We start from the raw sequence: 14,171 nt of genomic DNA on the forward strand, positions 1-14,171 counted from the left end.
GCAGTGATGAGCGGGCACACATGCGCAGTGATGAGTGGGCACACATGCGCAGTGATGAGCGGGCACACATGCGCAGTGATGAGCGGGCACACATGCGCAGTGATGAGTGGGCACACATGCGCAGTGATGAGTGGGCACACATGCGCAGTGATGAGTGGGCACACATGCGCAGTGATGAGCGGGCACACATGCGCAGTGATGAGTGGGCACACATGCGCAGTGATGAGCGGGCACACATGCGCAGTGATGAGTGGGCACACATGCGCAGTGATGAGTGGGCACACATGCGCAGTGATGAGTGGGCACGCATGCGCAGTGATGAGTGGGCACACATGCGCAGTGATGAGTGGGCACGCATGCGCAGTGATGAGTGGGCACACATGCGCAGTGATGAGCGGGCACACATGCGCAGTGATGAGCGGGCACACATGCGCAGTGCGCCCGCATTGTTTTAGCTGGTCGCCGCCGCCATTTTTAATGCCGCTCTCAGCCGACATTGGTAAAAGCCGGCTGCTGCGGGTGTTGGGTGTGGATTTCCACGATCGGGAACGCCGCGATGGACGGCTCCGTGACCCTCCCGACAACCACCCCTGACCCACCCGTGGGTCGTGACCCCCACTTTGAAAATGCCTGCTCTCGGGAATCTCCAGCAATCATTACAAAATTCCATCAGACCTCTCGTTGTAAATAAATATCTGCTTGGAATGAGTGATGAGCTCACTTTACAATTGGACCTTTTACAGACGCACCAGCTGCCTGTAGGTTAAACCAGGATTTAAAAATATTACTGCAGGTATATATATATAAATATGGGTCAACCTTCTCGACCTTTCCCCTCGCCTGAGGTGTGGTGACCCTGAGGTTAAATCACCACCAGTTGGCTCTCCCCCTCAAAGGGAAAAGGAGCCTGTCACCTGGGACAATGGTAACGTTACCATGACCTAAATATACCGTAACCCAGGCTCTCATTACACAGGCTCTCATTACACATTGTCACAGTAATGCTGTTGAATGTCAAGGAGAGATGGTCAATTGCTAGGGGGCATAGGTTTAAGGTGAGAGGGGCAAGGTTTAGAGTAGATGTACGAGGCAAGTTTTTTACACAGAGGGTAGTGGGTGTCTGGAACTCGCTACCAGAGGAGGTGGTGGAAGTAGGGACGATAGTGACATTTAAGGGGCATCTAGACAAATACATGAATAGGATGGGAATAGAGGGATACGGACCCCGGAAGTGTAGAAGATTGTAGTTTAGTCGGGCAGCATGGTCGGCACAGGCTTGGAGGGCCGAAGGGCCTGTTCCTGTGCTGACATTTCTTTGTTCTTTGTCCTTTGTTCTCAATTGCATTACAGCAAGGTGTATATAATACCATCTTTATAAAAAGTCCTGCCTTTGTCACAGTAATGCTGTTGAATGGCAAGGAGAGATGGCCAGGACCGAAGCTGAGCATCCGTGAGCAGGTTATTGCGAAGTTTGCCTTGCTGATGTACTATGTGCTATTGCTGGGATATTGTCAGGGTCCACAGCCTTGAAAACAGCGCGAGTGGAGAGAGAGCCGGGACATTGAAAACAGCGCGGGAGGAGAGTGAGCCGGGACATTGAAAGCAGCGCGAGTGGAGAGAGAGCCGGGACATTGAAAACAGCGTGAGTGGAGAGTGAGCCGGGACATTGAAAGCAGCGCGAGTGGAGAGAGAGCCGGGACATTGAAAACAGCGCGAGAGGAGAGAGAGCCGGGACATTGAAAGCAGCGCGAGAGGAGAGAGAGCCGGGACAGTGAAAACAGCGCGGGAGGAGAGTGAGCCGGGACATTGAAAACAGCGCGAGAGGAGAGAGAGCCGGGACATTGAAAGCAGCGCGAGAGGAGAGAGAGCCGGGACAGTGAAAACAGCGCGGGAGGAGAGTGAGCCAGGACATTGAAAACAGCGCGAGAGGAGAGAGAGCCGGGACATTGAAAACAGCGCGAGAGGAGAGAGAGCCGGGACATTGAAAACAGCGCGGGAGCTGAGTGAGCCGGGACAGTGAAAACAGCGCGAGAGGAGAGAGAGCCGGGACATTGAAAACAGCGCGAGAGGAGAGAGAGCCAGCACACTGAAAACAGCGCGAGAGGAGAGAGAGCCGGGACATTGAAAACAGCGCGGGAGCTGAGTGAGCCGGGACATTGATAACAGCGCGGGAGGAGAGAGAGCCGGGACATTGAAAACAGCGCGAGAGGAGAGAGAGCCGGGACATTGAAAACAGCGCGAGTGGAGAGTGAGCCGGGACAGTGAAAACAGCGCGAGAGGAGAGACAGCCGGGACAGTGAAAACAGTGCGGGAGGAGAGAGAGCCGGGTCATTGAAAACAGCGCGAGTGGAGAGAGAGCCGGGACAGTGAAAACAGCGCGGGAGGAGAGTGAGCCGGGACATTGAAAACAGCGCGAGTGGAGAGAGAGCCGGGACAGTGAAAACAGCGCGGGAGGAGAGTGAGCCGGGACATTGAAAACAGCGCGGGGAGGAGAGAGAGCCGGGACATTGAAAACAGCGCGGGGAGGAGAGAGAGCCGGGACATTGAAAACAGTGCGGGAGGAAAGAGAGCCGGGACATTGAAAACAGCGCGAGTGGAGAGTGAGCCGGGACATTGAAAACAGCGGGGGAGGAGAGAGAGCCGGGACATTGAAAACAGCGCGGGGAGGAGAGTGAGCCGGGACATTGAAAACAGCGCGGGGAGGAGAGAGAGCCGGGACAGTGAAAACAGCGCGGGAGGAGAGTGAGCCGGGACATTGAAAACAGCGCGGGGAGGAGAGAGAGCCGGGACATTGAAAACAGCGCGAGAGGTGAGTGAGCCGGGACATTGAAAACAGCGCGGGAGGAGAGTGCGCCGGGAATTTGGAAACAGCGCGAGAGCTGAGTGAGCCGGGACATTGAAAACAGCGCGAGTGGAGAGAGAGCCGGGACATTGAAAACAGCGCAAGTGGAGAGTGAGCCGGGACAGTGAAAACAGCGCGGGAGGAGAGTGAGCCGGGACATTGAAAACAGCGCGAGAGGTGAGTGAGCCGGGACATTGAAAACAGGGCGAGTGGAGAGAGAGCCGGGACATTGAAAACAGCGCAAGTGGAGAGTGAGCCGGGACAGTGAAAACAGCGCGGGAGGAGAGTGAGCCGGGAGATTGAAAACAGCGCGAGAGGTGAGTGAGCCGGGACATTGAAAACAGGGCGAGTGGAGAGAGATCCAGGACATTGAAAACAGCGCGAGAGGAGAGTGAGCCGGGACATTGAAAACAGCGTGAGTGGAGAGTGAGCCGGGACATTGAAAACAGCGCGAGTGGAGAGAGAGCCGGGACATTGAAAACAGCGCGAGTGGAGAGTGAGCCGGGACATTGAAAACAGCGCGAGTGGAGAGTGAGCCGGGACATTGAAAACAGCGCGAGAGGTGAGTGAGCCGGGACATTGAAAACAGCGCGGGAGCTGAGTGAGCCAGGACATTGAAATCAGCGCGGGAGCTGAGTGAGCCGGGACATTGAAAACAGCGCGAGAGGTGAGTGAGCCGGGACATTGAAAACAGCGCGAGAGGTGAGTGAGCCAGGACATTGAAATCAGCGCGGGAGCTGAGTGAGCCGGGACATTGAAAACAGCGCGGGAGGTGAGTGAGCCAGGACATTGAAAACAGCGCGAGTGGAGAGAGAGCCGGGACATTGAAAACAGCGCGAGTGGAGAGTGAGCCGGGACATTGAAAACAGCGCGAGAGGTGAGTGAGCCGGGACATTGAAAACAGCGCGGGAGCTGAGTGAGCCGGGACATTGAAAACAGTGCGGGAGGAGAGTGAGCCGGACATTGAAAACAGCGCGAGAGGTGAGTGAGCCGGGACATTGAAAACAGCGCGGGAGGAGAGAGAGCCGGGACATTGAAAACAGCGCGAGAGGAGAGTGAGCCGGGACATTGAAAACAGCGCGAGTGGAGAGAGAGACGGGACAGTGAAAACAGCGCGAGAGGAGAGTGAGCCGGGACATTGAAAACAGCGCGAGTGGAGAGTGAGCCGGGACATTGAAAACAGCGCGAGTGGAGTGTGAGCCAGGACATTGAAAACAGCGCGAGTGGAGAGAGAGCCGGGACATTGAAATCAGCGCGGGAGCTGAGTGAGCCGGGACATTGAAAACAGCGCGGGAGGAGAGTGAGCCGGGACATTGAAAACAGCGCGAGTGGAGAGAGAGCCGGGACAGTGAAAACAGCGCGAGTGGAGAGTGAGCCGGGACATTGAAAACAGCGCGAGAGGAGAGTGAGCCGGGACATTGAAAACAGCGCGAGAGGAGAGTGAGCTGGGACATTGAAAACAGCACGGGAGGTGAGTGAGCTGGGACATTGAAAACAGCGCGAGTGGAGAGAGAGCCGGGACATTGAAAACAGCGCGAGTGGAGAGTGAGCCGGGACAGTGAAAACAGCGCGAGAGGAGAGTGAGCCGGGACATTGAAAACAGCGCGAGTGGCGAGTGAGCCGGGACAGTGAAAACAGCGCGAGTGGAGAGTGAGCCGGGACATTGAAAACAGCGCGGGAGGAGAGTGAGCCGGGACATTGAAAACAGCGCGGGAGGTGAGAGAGCCGGGACATTGAAAACAGCGCGAGTGGAGAGTGAGCCGGGACATTGAAAACAGCGCGAGTGGAGAGAGAGCCGGGACATTGAAAACAGCGCGGGAGGAGAGTGAGCCGGGACATTGAAAACAGCGCGGGAGCTGAGTGAGCCGGGACAGTGAAAACAGCGCGAGTGGAGAGTGAGCCAGGACATTGAAAACAGAGCGAGAGGGGAGAGAGCCGGGACATTGAAAACAGCGCGAGAGGAGAGTGAGCCGGACATTGAAAACCGCGCGAGTGGAGAGTGAGCCGGGACAGAGAAAACAGCGCGAGTGGAGAGTGAGCCGGGACATTGAAAACAGCGCGAGAGGAGAGAGAGCCGGGACACTGAAAACAGCGCGAGTGGAGAGTGAGCCGGGACAGAGAAAACAGCGCGAGTGGAGAGTGAGCCGGGACATTGAAAACAGCGCGGGGAGGAGAGTGAGACGGGACATTGAAAACAGCGCGAGAGGTGAGTGAGCCGGGACATTGAAAACAGCGCGGGGAGGAGAGAGAGCCGGGACATTGAAAACAGCGCGGGAGGAGAGTGAGCCGGGACATTGAAAACAGCGCGGGAGCTGAGTGAGCCGGGACAGTGAAAACAGCGCGAGTGGAGAGTGAGCCAGGACATTGAAAACAGAGCGAGAGGGGAGAGAGCCGGGACATTGAAAACAGCGCGAGAGGAGAGTGAGCCGGACATTGAAAACAGCGCGAGTGGAGAGTGAGCCGGGACAGAGAAAACAGCGCGAGTGGAGAGTGAGCCGGGACATTGAAAACAGCGCGAGAGGAGAGAGAGCCGCGACATTGAAAACAGCGCGGGGAGGAGAGTGAGACGGGACATTGAAAACAGCGCGAGAGGTGAGTGAGCCGGGACATTGAAAACAGCGCGGGGAGGAGAGTGAGACGGGACATTGAAAACAGCGCGAGAGGTGAGTGAGCCGGGACATTGAAAACAGCGCGGGAGCTGAGTGAGCCGGGACATTGAAAACAGCGGGGGAGGAGAGTGAGCCGGGACATTGAAAACAGCGCGGGGAGGAGAGAGAGCCGGGACATTGAAAACAGCGCGGGAGGAGAGTGAGCCGGGACATTGAAAACAGCGCGGGAGGAGAGAGAGCCGGGACATTGAAAACAGCGCGAGAGGTGAGTGAGCCGGGACATTGATAACAGGGCGAGTGGAGAGAGATCCAGGACATTGAAAACAGCGCGGGAGCTGAGTGAGCCGGGACATTGAAAACAGTGCGGGAGGAGAGTGAGCCGGAACAGTGAAAACAGCGCGGGAGGAGAGAGAGCCGGGACATTGAAAACAGCGCGAGAGGAGAGAGAGCCGGGACATTGAAAACAGCGCGAGTGGAGAGAGAGCCGGGACATTGAAAACAGCGCGAGTGGAGAGTGAGCCGGGACATTGAAAACAGCGCGAGTGGAGAGAAAGCCGGGACATTGAAAACAGCGCGAGTGGAGAGTGAGCCGGGACATTGAAAACAGCGCGAGTGGAGAGAGAGCCGGGTCATTGAAAACAGCGCCAGTGGAGAGTGAGCCGGGACATTGAAAACAGCGCGAGTGGAGAGAGAGCCGGGACATTGAAAACAGCGCGAGTGGAGAGTGAGCCGGGACATTGAAAACAGCGCGAGTGGAGAGTGAGGCGGGACATTGAAAACAGCGCGAGTGGAGAGTGAGCCGGGACATTGAAAACAGCGCGGGAGGAGAGTGAGCCGGGACAGTGAAAACAGCGCGAGAGGAGAGAGAGCCAGGACATTGAAAACAGCGCGAGAGGTGAGTGAGCTGGGACAGTGAAAACAGCGCGGGAGGAGAGAGAGCCAGGACATTGAAAACAGCGCGGGAGGTGAGTGAGCCGGGACATTGAAAACAGCGCGAGTGAAGAGAGAGCCGGGACATTGAAAACAGCGCGAGTGGAGAGAGAGCCGGGACATTGAAAATAGCGCGGGAGGAGAGTGAGCCGGGACATTGAAAACAGCGCGGGAGGTGAGAGAGCCGGGACATTGAAAACAGCGCGAGTGGAGAGTGAGCCGGGACATTGAAAACAGCGCGAGTGGAGAGTGAGCCGGGACATTGAAAACAGCGCGGGAGGTGAGTGAGCCGGGGCAGTGAAAACAGCGCGAGAGGTGAGTGAGCCGGGACATTGAAAACAGCGCGGGAGGAGAGTGAACCGGGACATTGAAAACAGCGCGGGAGGAGAGTGAGCCGGGACATTGAAAACAGCGCGAGTGGAGAGAGAACCGGGACATTGAAAACAGCGCGAGAGGTGAGTGAGCCGGGACATTGAAAACAGCGCGAGGGGAGAGAGAGCCAGGACATTGAAAACAGCGCGAGAGGTGAGTGAGCCGGGACATTGAAAACAGCGCGGGAGGAGAGTGAGCCGGGACAGTGAAAACAGCGCGAGAGGAGAGAGAGCCAGGACATTGAAAACAGCGCGAGAGGTGAGTGAGCCGGGACAGTGAAAACAGCGCGGGAAGAGAGAGAGCCAGGACATTGAAAACAGCGCGGGAGGTGAGTGAGCCGGGACATTGAAAACAGCGCGAGTGGAGAGAGAGCCGGGACATTGAAAACAGCGCGGGAGGAGAGTGAGCCGGGACATTGAAAACAGCGCGAGTGGAGAGAGAGCCGGGACATTGAAAACAGCGCGAGAGGTGAGTGAGCCGGGACATTGAAAACAGCGCGAGGGGAGAGAGAGCCAGGACATTGAAAACAGCGCGAGAGGTGAGTGAGCCGGGACATTGAAAACAGCGCGGGAGGAGAGTGAGCCGGGACAGTGAAAACAGCGCGAGAGGAGAGAGAGCCAGGACATTGAAAACAGCGCGAGAGGTGAGTGAGCCGGGACAGTGAAAACAGCGCGGGAAGAGAGAGAGCCAGGACATTGAAAACAGCGCGGGAGGTGAGTGAGCCGGGACATTGAAAACAGCGCGAGTGGAGAGAGAGCCGGGACATTGAAAACAGCGCGAGTGGAGAGAGAGCCGGGACATTGAAAACAGTGCGGGAGGAGAGTGAGCCGGGACATTGAAAACAGCGCGAGAGGAGAGAGAGCCGGGACAGTGAAAACAGGGCGGGAGGAGAGTGAGCCGGGACAGTGAAAACAGCGCGAGAGGTGAGTGAGCCGGGACATTGAAAACAGCGCGGGAGCTGAGTGAGCCGGGACATTGAAAACAGCGCGAGTGGAGAGTGATCCGGGACATTGAAAACAGCGCGGGAGGTGAGAGAGCCGGGACATTGAAAACAGCGCGAGTGGAGAGTGAGCCGGGACATTGAAAACAGCGCGGGAGGTGAGTGAGCCGGGACATTGAAAACAGCGCGAGAGGAGAGTGAGCCGGGACATTGAAAACAGCGCGAGTGGAGAGTGAGCCGGGACATTGAAAACAGCGCGAGTGGAGAGTGAGCCGGGACATTGAAAACAGCGCGGGAGGAGAGAGAGACGGGACATTGAAAACAGCGCGAGAGGTGAGTGAGCCGGGGCATTGAAAACAGCGCGGGAGGTGAGTGAGCTGGGACAGTGAAAACAGCGCGAGTGGAGAGTGAGCTGGGACAGTGAAAACAGCGCGAGTGGAGACAGAGCCGGGACATTGAAAACAGCGCGAGTGGAGAGTGAGCCGGGACATTGAAAACAGCGCGAGAGGTGAGTGAGCCGGGACATTGAAAACAGCGCGGGAGGAGAGTGAGACGGGACATTGAAAACAGCGCGAGAGGTGAGTGAGCCGGGACATTGAAAACAGCGCGGGAGCTGAGTGAGCCGGGACATTGAAAACAGCGCGAGAGGTGAGTGAGCCGGGACATTGAAAACAGCGCGGGGAGGAGAGTGAGACGGGACATTGAAAACAGCGCGAGAGGTGAGTGAGCCGGGACATTGAAAACAGCGCGGGAGCTGAGTGAGCCGGGACATTGAAAACAGCGGGGGAGGAGAGTGAGCCGGGACATTGAAAACAGCGCGGGGAGGAGAGTGAGCCGGGACATTGAAAACAGCGCGAGTGGAGAGTGAGCTGGGACATTGAAAACAGCGCGAGTGGAGAGTGAGCCGGGCCATTGAAAACAGCGCGATGGAGAGAGAGCCGGGACATTGAAAACAGCGCGAGTGGAGAGTGAGCCGGGACATTGAAAACAGCACGAGAGGTGAGTGAGCCGGGACATTGAAAACAGGGCGAGTGGAGAGAGATCCAGGACATTGAAAACAGCGCGGGAGCTGAGTGAGCCGGGACATTGAAAACAGCGCGAGTGGAGAGTGAGCCGGGACATTGAAAACAGCGCGGGAGGAGAGTGAGCCGGGATATTGAAAACAGCGCGAGTGGAGAGTGAGCCGGGACATTGAAAACAGCGCGAGAGGTGAGTGAGCCGCGACATTGAAAACAGGGCGAGTGGAGAGAGATCCAGGACATTGAAAACAGTGCGAGAGGTGAGTGAGCCGGGACATTGAAAACAGCGCGGGAGCTGAGTGAGCCGGGACATTGAAAACAGTGCGGGAGGAGAGTGAGCCGGAACAGTGAAAACAGCGCGGGAGGAGAGAGAGCCGGGACATTGAAAACAGCGCGAGAGGAGAGACAGCCGGGACAGTGAAAACAGCGCGAGAGGAGAGAGAGCCGGGACATTGAAAACAGCGCGAGTGGAGAGTGAGCCGGGACATTGAAAACAGCGCGAGTGGAGAGTGAGCCGGGACATTGAAAACAGCGTGAGTGGAGAGTGAGCCGGGACATTGAAAACAGCGCGGGGAGGAGAGTGAGCCGGGACATTGAAAACAGCGCGAGTGGAGAGTGAGCCGGGACATTGAAAACAGCGCGGGAGGAGAGTGAGCCGGGACATTGAAAACAGCGCGAGTGGAGAGAGAGCCGGGACATTGAAAACAGCGCGAGAGGTGAGTGAGCCGGGACATTGAAAACAGCGCGAGGGGAGAGAGAGCCAGGACATTGAAAACAGCGCGAGAGGTGAGTGAGCCGGGACATTGAAAACAGCGCGGGAGGAGAGTGAGCCGGGACAGTGAATACAGCGCGAGAGGAGAGAGAGCCAGGACATTGAAAACAGCGCGAGAGGTGAGTGAGCCGGGACAGTGAAAACAGCGCGGGAGGAGAGAGAGCCGGGACAGTGAAAACAGCGCGAGAGGAGAGAGAGCCAGGACATTGAAAACAGCGCGAGAGGTGAGTGAGCCGGGACATTGAAAACAGCGCGGGAGGAGAGTGAGCCGGGACAGTGAAAACAGCGCGAGAGGAGAGAGAGCCAGGACATTGAAAACAGCGCGAGAGGTGAGTGAGCCGGGACAGTGAAAACAGCGCGGGAGAGAGAGAGCCGGGACATTGAAAACAGCGCGAGAGGTGAGTGAGCCGGGACATTGAAAACAGCACGAGTGGAGAGAGAGCCGGGACATTGAAAACAGCGCGAGTGGAGAGAGAGCCAGGACATTGAAAACAGCGCGAGTGGAGAGAGAGCCAGGACATTGAAAACAGCGCGAGAGGTGAGTGAGCCGGGACAGTGAAAACAGCGCGGGAGAGAGAGAGCCGGGACATTGAAAACAGCGCGGGAGGTGAGTGAGCCGGGACATTGAAAACAGCACGAGTGGAGAGAGAGCCGGGACATTGAAAACAGCGCGGGAGGAGAGTGAGCCGGGACATTGAAAACAGCGCGGGAGGTGAGAGAGCCGGGACATTGAAAACAGCGCGAGTGGAGAGTGAGCCGGGACATTGAAAACAGCGCGGGAGGTGAGTGAGCCGGGACAGTGAAAACAGCGCGAGTGGAGAGTGAGCTGGGACAGTGAAAACAGCGCGAGTGGAGAGTGAGCCGGGACATTGAAAACAGCGCGAGTGGAGAGAGAGCCGGGACATTGAAAACAGTGCGAGAGCTGAGTGAGCCGGGACATTGAAAACAGCGCGGGGAGGAGAGAGAGCCGGGACATTGAAAACAGCGCGGGGAGGAGAGAGAGCCGGGACATTGAAAACAGCGCGGGAGGAGAGTGAGACGGGACATTGAAAACAGCGCGAGAGGTGAGTGAGCCGGGACATTGAAAACAGCGCGGGAGCTGAGTGAGCCGGGACATTGAAAACAGCGCGGGAGCTGAGTGAGCTGGGACATTGAAAACAGCGCGAGTGGAGAGTGCGCCGGGACATTGAAAACAGCGCGAGTGGAGAGTGAGCCGGGACAGTGAAAACAGCGCGGGAGGAGAGAGAGCCGGGACATTGAAAACAGCGCGAGTGGAGAGTGAGCCGGGACATTGAAAACAGCGCGAGTGGAGAGTGAGCCGGGACATTGAAAACAGCGCGGGAGGTGAGTGAGCCGGGACAGTGAAAACAGCGCGAGTGGAGAGTGAGCTGGGACAGTGAAAACAGCGCGAGTGGAGAGTGAACCGGGACATTGAAAACAGCGCGGGAGGAGAGTGAGACGGGACATTGAAAACAGCGCGAGAGGTGAGTGAGCCGGGACATTGAAAACAGCGCGGGGAGGAGAGAGAGCCGGGACATTGAAAACAGCGCGAGTGGAGAGTGAGCCGGGACATTGAAAACAGCGCGAGTGGAGAGTGAGCCGGGACATTGAAAACAGCGCGGGAGGAAAGAGAGCCGGGACATTGAAAACAGCGCGAGTGGAGAGTGAGCCGGGACATTGAAAACAGCGCGAGTGGAGAGTGAGCCTGGATATTGAAAACAGCGCGGGGAGGAGAGAGAGCCGGGACATTGAAAACAGCGCGGGGAGGAGAGTGAGCCGGGACATTGAAAACAGCGCGGGAGGAGAGAGAGCCGGGACATTGAAAACAGCACGGGAGGAGAGTGAGCCGGGACATTGAAAACAGCGCGGGGAGGAGAGAGAGCCGGGACAGTGAAAACAGCGCGGGAGGAGTGTGAGCCGGGACATTGAAAACAGCGCGAGAGGTGAGTGAGTCGGGACATTGAAAACAGCGCGGGAGCTGAGTGAGCCGGGACAGTGAAAACAGCGCGGGAGGTGAGCGAGCCGGGACAGTGAAAACAGCGCAAGTGGAGAGTGAGCCGGGACAGTGAAAACAGCGCGGGAGGAGAGTGAGCCGGGACATTGAAAACAGCGCGAGAGGTGAGTGAGCCGGGACATTGAAAACAGGGCGAGTGGAGAGAGATCCAGGACATTGAAAACAGCGCGAGAGGAGAGTGAGCCGGGACATTGAAAACAGCGTGAGTGGAGAGTGAGCCGGGACATTGAAAACAGCGCGAGAGGAGAGTGAGCCAGGACATTGAAAACAGCGCGAGTGGAGAGTGAGCCGGGACATTGAAAACAGCGCGAGTGGAGAGTGAGCCGGGACATTGAAAACAGCGCGAGTGGAGAGTGAGCCGGGACATTGAAAACAGCGCGAGTGGAGAGTGAGCCGGGACATTGAAAACAGCGCGGGGAGCTGAGTGAGCCGGGACATTGAAAACAGCGCGGGAGGAGAGTGAGCCGGACATTGAAAACAGCGCGAGAGGTGAGTGAGCCGGGACATTGAAAACAGCGCGGGAGGAGAGAGAGCCGGGACATTGAAAACAGCGCGAGAGGAGAGTGAGCCGGGACATTGAAAACAGCGCGAGTGGAGAGAGAGCCGGGACAGTGAAAACAGCGCGAGAGGAGAGTGAGCCGGGACATTGAAAACAGCGCGAGTGGAGAGTGAGCCGGGACATTGAAAACAGCGCGAGTGGAGTGTGAGCCAGGACATTGAAAACAGCGCGAGAGGAGAGTGAGCCGGGACATTGAAAACAGCGCGAGTGGAGAGAGAGCCGGGACACTGAAAACAGCGCGAGTGGAGAGTGAGCCGGGACATTGAAAACAGCGCGGGAGGAGAGAGAGCCGGGACAGTGAAAACAGCGCGAGAGGAGAGTGAGCCGGGACATTGAAAACAGCGCGAGTGGAGAGAGAGCCGGGACAGTGAAAACAGCGCGAGTGGAGAGTGAGCCGGGACATTGAAAACAGCGCGGGAGGAGAGTGAGCCGGGACAGTGAAAACAGCGCGGGAGGTGAGTGAGCTGGGACATTGAAAACAGCGCGGGAGGTGAGTGAGCTGGGACATTGAAAACAGCGCGAGTGGAGAGAGAGCCGGGACATTGAAAACAGCGCGAGTGGAGAGTGAGCCGGGACAGTGAAAACAGCGCGAGAGGAGAGTGAGCCGGGACATTGAAAACAGCGCGAGTGGAGAGTGAGCCGGGACAGTGAAAACAGCGCGAGTGGAGAGTGAGCCGGGACATTGAAAACAGCGCGGGAGGAGAGTGAGCCGGGACATTGAAAACAGCGCGGGAGGTGAGAGAGCCGGGACATTGAAAACAGCGCGAGTGGAGAGTGAGCCGGGACATTGAAAACAGCGCGAGTGGAGAGAGAGCCGGGACATTGAAAACAGCGCGGGAGGAGAGTGAGCCGGGACATTGAAAACAGCGCGGGAGCTGAGTGAGCCGGGACAGTGAAAACAGCGCGAGTGGAGAGTGAGCCAGGACATTGAAAACAGAGCGAGAGGGGAGAGAGCCGGGACATTGAAAACAGCGCGAGAGGAGAGTGAGCCGGACATTGAAAACAGCGCGAGTGGAGAGTGAGCCGGGACAGAGAAAACAGCGCGAGTGGAGAGTGAGCCGGGACATTGAAAACAGCGCGAGAGGAGAGAGAGCCGGGACATTGAAAACAGCGCGGGGAGGAGAGTGAGACGGGACATTGAAAACAGCGCGAGAGGTGAGTGAGCCGGGACATTGAAAACAGCGCGGGGAGGAGAGTGAGACGGGACATTGAAAACAGCGCGAGAGGTGAGTGAGCCGGGACATTGAAAACAGCGCGGGAGCTGAGTGAGCCGGGACATTGAAAACAGCGGGGGAGGAGAGTGAGCCGGGACATTGAAAACAGCGCGGGGAGGAGAGTGAGCCGGGACATTGAAAACAGCGCGGGAGGAGAGTGAGCCGGGACATGGAAAACAGCGCGGGAGGAGAGAGAGCCGGGACATTGAAAACAGCTCGAGAGGTGAGTGAGCCGGGACATTGAAAACAGGGCGAGTGGAGAGAGATCCAGGACATTGAAAACAGCGCGGGAGCTGAGTGAGCCGGGACATTGAAAACAGTGCGGGAGGAGAGTGAGCCGGAACAGTGAAAAGAGCGCGGGAGGAGAGAGAGCCGGGACATTGAAAACAGCGCCAGTGGAGAGTGAGCCGGGACATTGAAAACAGCGCGAGAGGAGAGACAGCCGGGACAGTGAAAACAGCGCGAGAGGAGAGAGAGCCGGGACATTGAAAACAGCGCGAGTGGAGAGAGAGCCGGGACATTGAAAACAGCGCGAGTGGAGAGTGAGCCGGGACATTGAAAACAGCGTGAGTGGAGAGTGAGCCGGGACATTGAAAACAGCGCGAGTGGAGAGAGAGCCGGGACATTGAAAACAGCGCGAGTGGAGAGTGAGCCGGGACATTGAAAACAGCGCGAGTGGAGAGTGAGGCGGGACATTGAAAACAGCGCGAGTGGAGAGTGAGCCGGGACATTGAAAACAGCGCGGGAGGAGAGTGAGCCGGGACAGTGAAAACAGCGCGAGAGGAGAGAGAGCCAGGACATTGAAAACAGCGCGAGAGGTGAGTGAGCCGGGACAGTGAAAACAGCGCGGGAGGAGAGAGAGCCAGGACATTGAAAACAGCGCGGGGAGGTGAGTGAGCC

This window comes from Scyliorhinus torazame, chromosome 4, assembly GCF_047496885.1.
Source record: "Scyliorhinus torazame isolate Kashiwa2021f chromosome 4, sScyTor2.1, whole genome shotgun sequence".
NCBI classification, from domain to species: Eukaryota; Metazoa; Chordata; class Chondrichthyes; order Carcharhiniformes; family Scyliorhinidae; genus Scyliorhinus; species Scyliorhinus torazame.